The following is a 10,867-nucleotide window of genomic DNA, read 5'->3' on the forward strand; positions in this document are numbered from 1 at the left end:
TCCGGCCCTCCCTTAGGCTCCGGGCGTGCACACGTGCACACGTGCACACACACACACTTGCATGTACATGCACACACACGTGTACTGGCATGCACGCACACAGAGCAGCGCCCCCTTGGGGGGGACAGGGGCAGTGCACCATGTGGGGTCCCTCTTAGAGTCCTTGAAAAGAACGGAAACAAGCCAGAGAGGTCAGACAGCGGGGAGGGCACTGGCCTTGCCTGCAGCCCACCCGCTCCCATGCCCGGCACCCCAGAGGGTCCCCCGAGTCTGTCAGGAGGGATCCCTGAGCACTGAGCCCTGAGCACTGCTGGGAGTGGCCCCCCCACAGTGTAAATACGGAAGCAGACCTTCCCCCTGATCAGACATGGTGAGCTAATGGGGATTCTTGTTTCCTGGCCTCCGCGGGCGCTGGCGCTGGCGAAGGCAGACCCGGCGCCCCAGCCCCCCACCCCGGGCTGGGCAGCCGCTCCCTGCAGCGCGCGAGGGTCTGGGGTGACCCCGAACCACGTGGGCTCCTGGGCACTGCCTCCCTCTGTGGGCCAGCAGGTGTGCAAAGGAAGCTGCTCCCCGGGGCAGTCCTGTTCCTGGAGAACAACTCCTGTGAATCCCCGCCGGCGAATCCCCCCACATACACCACACACACACACACAGACACACACACACACACACCACACACAGACATCACCACACAGACACTACCATACACACCACCACACACACAGACACCACCACACACACACACCACCACACACACACCACACACACAGACACCACCACACACACACACCACCACACACACACACACCACACACAGACACCACCAGATACCACCACATACACACAAGACACCACCACACACACACACCACCACCACACACCACACACACACCACACAGACACCACCAAACACACACAGACACCACCACACACACACCACCACACACACACCACCACACACAACACCACCACACACACACCACCACACACACACCACCACCACCACACACACCACACACACCACACACACACACCACACACACCACACACACACACACCACACACACAGACACCACCACACACATACCACCACACACACACTACACACACACACACACTACCACCGCACACACACAGACACACACCAACACACACACACACACAGAGACCAGAGTCTGCTGTAACCGGATCAGTGACCCCTTTAACCCCTTTCCCCCCCCCGGGAGGTCCCTCTGTCACCCAGGAGGACAGAGGAGATCAGCTCATGGGGTGAGTCAGCGGCAGACCCTCCCCGATGGCGGAGGGAGACCCCGCGGGGCCTGGCAGTTCCACCTCTGAGCAGGTGTTCACTGTGGGTCTGGCCCGAGCTGGTTCCAGAGGCATGTGCAGGGAGGGCCCCCCTCTGCGTGCACCCCTGTCTCCTAAGCCTCAAGTCCCTGAGACTCTTTCGGGCTCGGGAAGAGTCCAGTTCCCACCCAAGTCTCTGCCTCTGCTGGCTGTGTGACCTGCGGAAGTCACTTAACCTCTCTGGACCTCTGGTCCCTCATCTCTGAAAGGGCCAGAGTGACAGAACTGCTGTGGGGGCTGCACCTGGGGAGGGGGACACCCTGGTCCCCGTCAGGCTCCTTGCTTCTGCACTGGGGCGCTGGGTTTTGTCTGGGGGCCACACCCTGGCTCTGCGCTCTGTCCAAAGCGAGGCGGCGCCCGCTGGCTCCCCGGACCATCCCCCGCCCTGTGGGGCCGTGTTTGCTCCCTGTTTGCTCAGACCAGTAGCGGGACCCGGCCCATCTGCAGACGTGGAAGAATCAGGAGCCCACAACACTCACGGGCGAATAACACGGATTCACTGAGTCCTCACCGCCTCTCCCTCCCGCCCTCTCCTCCTCTCTCCCTCCCTCCCTCCCTCCCTCCCTCCCTCCCTCCCTCCCTCTCTGTCCCTCCCTCTTTCATTCTTCCTCCCTCCCTCCCTCTCTTCCTTTCTCTCCCTCTCTCCTTTCTCTCTTGCTCTCACTCTTTCGTTTTTTTTTGTTTTGTTTTGTTTTGCCTTGGGTCACACCTGGAGATGCACAGGGGTTACTCCAGGGGTCACTCCTGGCTCTGCACTCAGGAACTACCCCTGGCGGTGCTCAGGGGACCCTATGGGATGCCGGGAATCAAACCCAGGTTGACTATGTGCAAGGCAAATGCCCTACCCGCTGTGCTATCGCTCCAGCCCCTCTCCCTCTTCTTTTGTTCTCTCTCCCTCCTCTCTCTCTCTCTCTCTCTCTCTCCCCCTCTTTCTGCCTTTCCCTCCCTCTCTATCTCCCTCTTTCCTCTTTCTCTCTCCTCTCTCTTGCTTTCTCTCTACTTCTCTCTTCTCTCCCTTGCTCTCTCTCTCTCTCCTGCTCTTTCATTCTCTCTCTCCTCCCCATACTCCACCCCCCTCCCCCCACGCCATCTCTGGTGCTCTGCGTGTCTCATCCTTCCACCCTGTAATCCTGGCCGGAGGTTTCTCCCGGCCCCCGGCTCGGCCCCTGATGCCTGGACAGGGAACTCTCCCTGCCTGCCTGCCTGCCAGGTTCCTCGGAACGCCCTCCTTGGGAATGGGGAGTCGGGACAGGGGAGACTCTTCTTGCCCGTGGCTGTGTCAGCCGCGGCCCTGGTTCAAATCCCCGGCACCATTGACGGTCCCTCCTGAGCACTGAGCTAGGAGTAGCCCCCGAACACCCCGGGGAGCGGCCCCAGCTCCCCCTCCCCCTGTAGACAGAAAAGAAGGCAGATGGCCCCAGAAGGCAGCGGGGCCGGGCGGGCTGCACCGGGTCCTTCTCTCTCGGGGCGGACGCCTCGTGGCGAGCCTGTGAGGGGTCCCCGTGTCCTGGGCTCCCTGGCCCCGCGGCTGCTGGAGGCTGCGCGTTCCGGGACACTCCTGGCCCCCGTGCCTGTGTGCCCCCTGAGGTCCTGGGGGAGCTGGAAAGCCCCCAGCCGCCGGACGAAGCCAGCTGATGAGAATATTCCAGCTCGCGGGCCAGCAAGCGCCGGCCAGCCCCTGCGTCATCTTTCTGCATCTCCGAGTTCTGGCCAGGGGCGAGGGGCAGTCCTCCCTCCAGGCCGCCTGCCGGCAGCCCCCTCCCCACAGCGGGCCGGGGGCGGGGCCTCTGCGCAGCCTCGTCCAGGGCTCCCCTCTGGCCGACCCACGCACGCACGCGCGCACGCGCGCGCACGCCTTGCGCCCCGGGACCCAGGGGGCTTCCTGGCCCGGGCTCAGGGCGCGCTGGGGGCGGGCACGTCGCGTCCAATTAGGGCTGACTGGCCTGGCAGTGGCCTGGGTAAGTTTATAAGGTACATCGGCCCTGCGTGCATCTGGCCGTAAAAAGAAAGAAAAAGGCACGAGGGGCGTCCCGCCCAGCGCGGCACCAGATGCGGGCCGTGCCCGGGTGACTGACACATATTTCTCCCCCCCTGCCTGCAGCGGCCCCACGTTTCCAATCTTTTTCTATTTAAAATATATTCATCATAATTATGGAATGCAATAAACAAACTTCAGCCTGATGACAAGCTTTAAATATAAGAATGTTTCGGCTTAAAATAACCGCCGCGCGTCGCCGCCCGCCGGGGACGGAGCCGGCCGGGTGCGCGCCTGCTGGAGGGGCCCCGACCTTGTCACCAGCCTGCAGCCCGAGTCGCCTCGCGCGCGCGCGGGGACTGGCTGGTTACGGAGGGGCGCCGGGGCGTGGGGGGTGGGGGAGGCGGGGAACCGGGAGCTATTTATATCAGGTAGGAGAATGTGCCCGGCCCACCGGAAACCACATTCGGGACACAAAGGCACACGCTGGCCCTTCTCGGCCGGCTCCTACGGTGTCTGGGCACCCGTTCCCCCCTCGGCTCCCCAAGGTGGCAGGGGCGGGGTGCCTGTTCCAAAGGTCCGGTTCCATGGGGCGCCCACACCCCATGCTGGAGGGCCACGCTGTCCCCTCACCTGCGGGGGCCTGGGTTTCTCCCTCCATCCACAGGCAGTGAGCGTGGGCTGCTGCCCCGGGCAGGACGAGCCACAGCAACAGCCAAGGTCCCGGGGCTGTCCCTGGCGACACGGCTGGGAGCCAGGAGGTCAGTGTCCAGTGTCCCTCCCTGTTCCCGCCACATGGCAGAGGCTGAGCCCAGCACTCTCGGGGGCTGGTCACAGCTCCAGCGGCGATGCACGGGCCGAAAAGCCCCTTTCTGGAGGGCCTGGGGCACGGCACGACACACACACCTGGCAGGGGTATGAGGCCCCACGCTCCAGCCCAGCGTGGACGGTCCCCCCCAAAGCCTGAGCCATGCGGAGAGTGGCCCCACTGTCCCCCAGCACCACCAGGCCTTGCTGAGCTGACCACTGAACCATCAGGCCACATAGCTGGGTGTATGGCTCTAAAAACAGTGCCCCTTTGCCTGCCTGCCTCGCCATCCGTAGCTGGTGCCCGTGGGTGGTGGGTGGTGGGTGGGAGCGGTTTGGGTGACACCTGGCAGTACTCAGTGTGTGTGTGTGTGTGTGTGTGTGTGTGTGTGTGTGTGTATGTGTGCAGGGGTGTTGCACGTCGATTCCTGGCTCGCTGGTCCGGGCTTGCTCCCGGCGGGACGCGGGGGCCAGGGGGTGCCAGAGATCAAGCTGGGGCTCCCGCAGGCGGACCCTGCAATCAGCGCCGTGAGCCACCTCCCCGGCCCCGTCATCTCCTCGGAACCCCGCTCTCCGCGAGCCTGTAATCGTGACCGTGACATAAACAGACGCACAGACCCAGGCTAAATTACAGATCGCCTCGCCGAGGCCCAGACGCTGGGCTTCTCTGGGGTCCTCTGCCCCCCGCCCCCCAGGCCAAGAGCCTCCGTCAGTGGCAGCTGGGCTCCCCGAGGAAGCCCGGGGCTCGCCGGCAGAGCGCACCCACCCGTCCCATCCCCTCCCAGGTCTGCCAGTATCCCCCCAAAGTGTCTGCAGCTCCGGGTCCAGCCGGACCCCAGAGACGGCCCCTGGGCGGTGCGCTGCAGTCACGGAGGGCCCTGTGCAAGGCTCGTCCCTCACGGGGCCCGGGACACGTGCCCAGTATCGGGACAGAGCGAGCTCAGCCCTCCCGTGGCCCTCGGCGGCTCCTGTGTCCTCCCCCGTCTCTCTGCAAGATGCCTGTTTGGGGAAGGGAGGCTGAGACGGGGCACAGGCAGACGCGGGCTCGAGTCCCGGTTACCCTGGGACACGGAGAGGACCATCACTGGTCTGAGAAGGTTAGGAGGGGGGTGGGTCGGGCTCTGGGCACTGGGATCCTGGTCAGTGCTCCCACAGAGGCTGAGGGCCAAGAAGGCACTGAGGGGCCAGAGAGATAGTACAGTGGGTAGGGCTCTTGCCTTGCACGTGGCTGGCCCGGGGTGGGGAGGGGGGTTGATCCCCGGCACCTCACACGGTCCCCGAAGCACCACCAGGAGTGGTCCCTGAGTGCGGGGCCAGGACCGAGCCTGAAGCAGCTCAGCGTGTGGCTACAAACAAACAAACACGGGGCTGGAGAGATAGCACAGCGGGTAGAGCGTTTGCCTTGCACACAGTCAACCCGGGTTCGAATCCCAGCATCCCATGTGGTCCCCTGAGCACCGCCAGGGGTGATTCCTGAGTGCAGAGCCAGGAGTAACCCCTGTGCATTGCCGGGTGTGACCCAAAAAGCAAAAACAAAAAAACAAAAAACAAACAGACAAACAAGGATCTTACCCAAGCGGGAAGGTTGGGAGGGTGGTGGCTCCTTCGCAGCAGGGGGGACAGAGGGCATGGATCCACTCCCACCTGCACCATTTCGGTCCAGGCCTGGTACTCTGCACACGGCTCTCTTATTCTCCTACCGGCCCCGGGATACCGCTGGGGGTGGGGTGAGAGAGAACCCTCGTTTGCTCTGGGTGCGAGTGCTGTCTGGGCCAGTCTCTGCGGAGGGTGGTCCGAGGCTTCCCAAAAAGAGACCGGGACTCCCAGAGGCCCGAGCAGGTCCGTCTCCTGGCACCTCCCCCGAGAGCCCGGGAACACGAGAGTCTCAGCTCACGGCTCCGCCGAGTAGCACAGGCCTGGTGGATGAAGGGGCCGTGGCCGCAGGCGCCGTGGAAACGCCAGCGGCCCCCAGAGAAGGAGGCGAGCCTGCAGCTCGCAGCCGTGGCGTGAACAGAAGCGGAGGCACCACGCTAGGTGGGACTAGCCAGAGGACACGGGACGACGCAGACCGTCTCACGCCTCTGGGGTGTCGAGTCTGAAGAAACGCAACGAGGAGGGGCTGGAGTGATAGCACAGCGGGGAGGGCGCTTGCCTTGCACGTGGCCGACCCGGGTTTGATTCCCAGCATCCCATATGGTCCCCTGAGTACCGCCAGGGGTAATTCCTGAGTGCAGAGCCAGGAGTGACCCCTGTGCATTGCCAGGTGTGACCCAAAAAAGCAAAAAAAAAAAAGAAAAGAAACGCAACAAGGAGATAGTGCCGAGAGTGAGTGACCCTCGGCCTGTGACGTGGGACCCAGAGGCCAAGGAGAGGGAGCGGCACGTTGTACGGATGATAAGGACATAAGGACAGTGCTCTCTTGGGGGATGGGGGGGCATGGTGCTGAGGAATTTTGTACATGCAAAAGCCACACACACACACACACACACACACACACACACACACACACACACACACACGCTGATGCTATTCTAACTCTGTTCCCTAACAGGCAAGGAAAGCCGTGACAGAAGGAGGCGCGGGCCAGAGGTAACAGGACACGACTTGTGCGCCTCTGGGGTTTTGAAGGGTGAATGCAAATTTTCTAAGCAAAGGACACAAATCTGGTGGTATGACACTACCTGGGCCTAGCAATGCGTGGGTCACTAGGGTCACGCCCTGCAGTGCTCAGGGGACCATGTGGTGCCAGGGATCCAAACTGGACCCCTGCCCATGCAAGGCCTGGTTCCCTAACCACTGAGCCACCTTTCCGGCCCCTGGGCTAGGCTTTTCGTAAGGAGACAGCAGAGTCCTGTCTTGGGTTCTAAAAAAAAAAAAAAAGATCCCAGCATCAGACCCATACGGAGTCAACTCATTTCTGTTTTGTTTCAACCACGGGACCTTGGGCTGACGGCTCCCCCCCACCCCCAGCCTGTTTCTACCTGGCAGAGTTGAGGACTCGGAGGAAATGGAGGTGCCATGTCTGGCACTAACCCCGCCGCCGTCTCCTCGGCCCCCAGGACGTGACAGCCCCTCCAGGCGATCCCTGACAGGCTTGGAAGCCTCCTTGGCCCGGTTCCGAGAAAGGCAGGTCTCGCTGGCCCTGGGCCCGGGGAGGGGGCTTAGTCAAGCACAGCCTGCTAGGACCCTGTTCGCTGGGAGCCGCCTCCCGGGGGTCCTGCGGTGAGCGCCCCCTCCCCCTGCCCCGCCCCAACCCTGGGCACGTGCAGCCTGTTTTTACAGCTTTGCGCTGAGCTGAGCCGTGAGAAAATGCCAGCTTGGTCCGTTTTTTCTTTCCTGTTCTCCAGACACGTGCGGGCAAAACTGCTGGCTCAGCACCGCGCGCCCAGCCCTCCGCCCCCTCGTTAAAGGACCCGGCTCTCTTCAACGCGGTGACGATTTAAAAAATTTATTTTTATTATTATTATTTTTTTAATAAGAGGCTCCGTAGTCACTCGGCCGGCCGGGACTCCACAGGCCCCCTGGGTCTCCTGGGACCCCAGAGACCGGGGGCTCTCCTGGGCTCCCCGTCTGCCTAGTGAGCCCCAGCTCCTGCGGTACGAGATGAACCCAGGTTTCCTACCTGCAGACTCGGAGCCCCCCGCCCTTCCCTGATGATTTCTCTGCTTCCCTTCAGAGCAGATTCAAGATGACTGTGGGGTCCCGGCAGGACGTCACGCCGCCCGGCCCGAGGAGGGGCTGTCTGCACCGGGAGGCTAGCGCCCGCCTGGCCCACGGCTAGCACATCGGCTGAGTCTTTTCAGTGTGTTCTTCGGACCCTGCCCGGTGGTGCTCAGGGCTGACTCCTGGCTCTGTGCTCAGGGATCACTCCTGGCAGTGCTCGAGGGACCCTCTGGGATGCTGGGGATCGAACCTGGGTTGGCCACATGCAAGGCCAGTGTCCTCCCCACTGTGCTGCCTCCCCGGCTCCCTTCACGGGCGGTGTCCTCTGGGTCCACTAGAGAAACCTGCTGGGCTTTCCCACCCGGGGTTCTATCGGACGCCTGCTCCTCTGCGTTCTCAGGGCACCTGCCTCGTGGTTCCGGTCTCTGCGTTTGGATGCCTCTGGGAGGATCCGTTACCATGGCTACAGGGGTCCCTGGTGCTGGATCCCACAGCTGAAGCATTTCTGTGTCTCTGCCCCCTCCCTCCCCAGGACTGAGGCCTCTGAGGTCTGGAGGGGGTGACCCCTGTCCCTGGCTGCTGGCCTTCTCCTTCTCTTTCCCGGTTTGGGCCATCCCTGGCAGTGCTCAGGGCTGACTCCTGGCCCTGTGTTCAGGGCTGACTCCCGGCTCTGTGCTCAGGGCTGACTCCCATCTCTGTGCTCAGGGCTGACTCCCAGCTCTGTGCTCAGGGATGACTCCCAGCTCTGTGCTCAGGGCTGACTCCCAGCTCTGTGCTCAGGGATCCTCCTCGGCAGACCCTAGGGGGTGCCGGGAATCAAACCCACGTGCACACCTGTTTCATATTCTTTGCACTCCCGGGGCCTTGCGGGCCAGTCACTTCAGCTCCGCCCACCAATATTCTCGATCTCAATGATTATATCTTTCACCTCTAGAGTTTTCACTCGATTTGAAAAAAAAAAAAAAGTCTGGCTCTCTGGGGCTGGAGCGACAGCACAGGGGTGAGGCCTGGGCAGCCCCCAGCCTGCTCTTGGTGCAGCACAGGGACCCCGAGCAGAGAGCTGCAGCTGGCCCTGAGCACCTGCGGGTGACCCAGACCCCGGCACCCCAAGTTCCGTCTCCCTGGTGAAGAGGTTCACCCTGCCACTGGCTCTCATGACTGTGATCGTGTCGGGTTCTGCAGACAGTGCCTGATCATTCCAACATCTGAGTCGCTCTGGGTCTGTTTCTATTTTAGTCTGTGTATATGCATTTATATATGTATTTTTCTCTCACAGCCCTGTCCTTGGTGTGCCTGATGAATTCTGACGGGATACTGAAAATCCTGCATAATAGTAATAATAAGAACCCCGTGGACGGTTCAGATGAATTCAGTCCAGACAGGGTTTCCCGAGCTTCTGGCAAGCTGCTGCATTTGAAGTTCACTTTGATGTCACGGGGGCGGTGACGCGGGCGGCTGGCCCGCTGCCAGCCCACCTTTCCCCCGGGCCGTGGGCTGGCAGGAGCGAGCTGGGAGCCGGGCTGCACGGGCCCACGGGGGCTGCCCGCGCGGGCGGGGCGTGGGAAGAGCGCGAGCAGCAGGGCTGGGGGGGGACGCAAGGGCAGGCCGCAGGCCCTCACCTGCCGGGCCCCCACCCCCATCTGCCTTCTGCCTTCGCTGTCCCCCAAAGGCCTGGTGGGAACGCCACCAGCGGCGCCTCGGGGCACCCCTTCCGGACTTTTCTTCCAGAGGAGGATGGGAGGAATCAGGGCCCACAGCCCCTGCATGGCCCCGGGGGAATCAGGGGAGCCCGGGAGGAAGGGTCCTGGGGACGCCGACAAACCAGCTGGCCGTGCACGGGCCGGGGCAGCGACGAGAATGAGGCTGGGAAGAAGGCGGAGGAGGCCCCGGTGGGGGCTGGATATGCCGGCCAGGCCGAGGTTGGACCCTCCAGCACGGGGTTGGGGCTAGGGGTGCCAGCCAGGCCGGGGCGTACACAGCTCTCGACATCCACACGCGTGAGCCGAGGGTCTGTCCAGGCTCCTGCAGGACCGACCGCCCGGTGTGGGTCCAGCCTGGCCTGGAGCCGCCCGAGCTGCCACCACAAACAGCAGCAGCAGCCACGGGCTCCTGGGGTGGCTGTGGGGCCCCGATGCCCACCAGCTGGCAAGGCAGGGGCCACTCTGACACTTGTCCCAGAGACAGACAGGCCTCACGCCTCCGAAATCACACGTGAGGATTAGACACAGAGGTGAGTACTCAGCTGAGGGCAGGAAACCACGGCCCCCGGGCCCGAGGGTGCAGTGGGTAGGGCGCTGCCTTGCACAAGGCTGACCGGGGTTGGCACCCACAGGATCCCCTGATCACTGCCGGGACCAATCCCTGAGCACAGAGCCAGGAGCAAGCCCTGAACACTGCTGGGCGTGACCCAGAAGAAGTTGCAGCTCTCTTACCCAAAGCTGGCGGTCACCTCCTGGCGTTGGGTCCTTTATGAACTATGTTAAATCCACCCGCCCTTTCAGTGATGCCAGGGGCCAGGGTCAGGGCCCCCAGACACCCCCTGGGCCCCCGAGTACAGGACTGTGACCCTCGGGGCTGGCCCCTCCCGCTGGGGCCCCATCTTGGGGAGAGCCGACTCAGGCAGCGGTCAGCCGCACGCCTCCTGCTGACCAGGGCGCTGTGGCCTGCACAGCCCTACCCAGACCGCGGGCCGACCACGCAGCCAACGCAGCGCCGGTCCACGTCACCCCAACCCGACTCGGAGCCCGGAGACGGAGAGGGCTCAGGGCGCATGCTCCCGAGATGTGTGCGGGTCCGTGACCCAGAGAGGGGGGCGGGCACTGAGAGAGAGAGAGGACAGAGGTGGGGGACCCAGCCCCCCACCAGGAACTAGTGGTCTTGGACTTCCAGGGACCGCAAGAGTCCCAGCTGTGTTAGGACCACCCGCCCCACCCCCTGTCCCCAGTAGGAGGATGCCCGGGCCCCCCAAAAGGCACCCAGCACCAGGGCGAAGCTCTATCTCTGGGTGACTCGGGGGAAGCTTCCGGAAGCACCACCTGGCGGGGGGGGGGGGTGAGGCGGGTAGCAATGTCAGCA

Source organism: Sorex araneus, chromosome 2 (assembly GCF_027595985.1).
Source record: "Sorex araneus isolate mSorAra2 chromosome 2, mSorAra2.pri, whole genome shotgun sequence".
Lineage (NCBI taxonomy): Eukaryota > Metazoa > Chordata > Mammalia > Eulipotyphla > Soricidae > Sorex > Sorex araneus.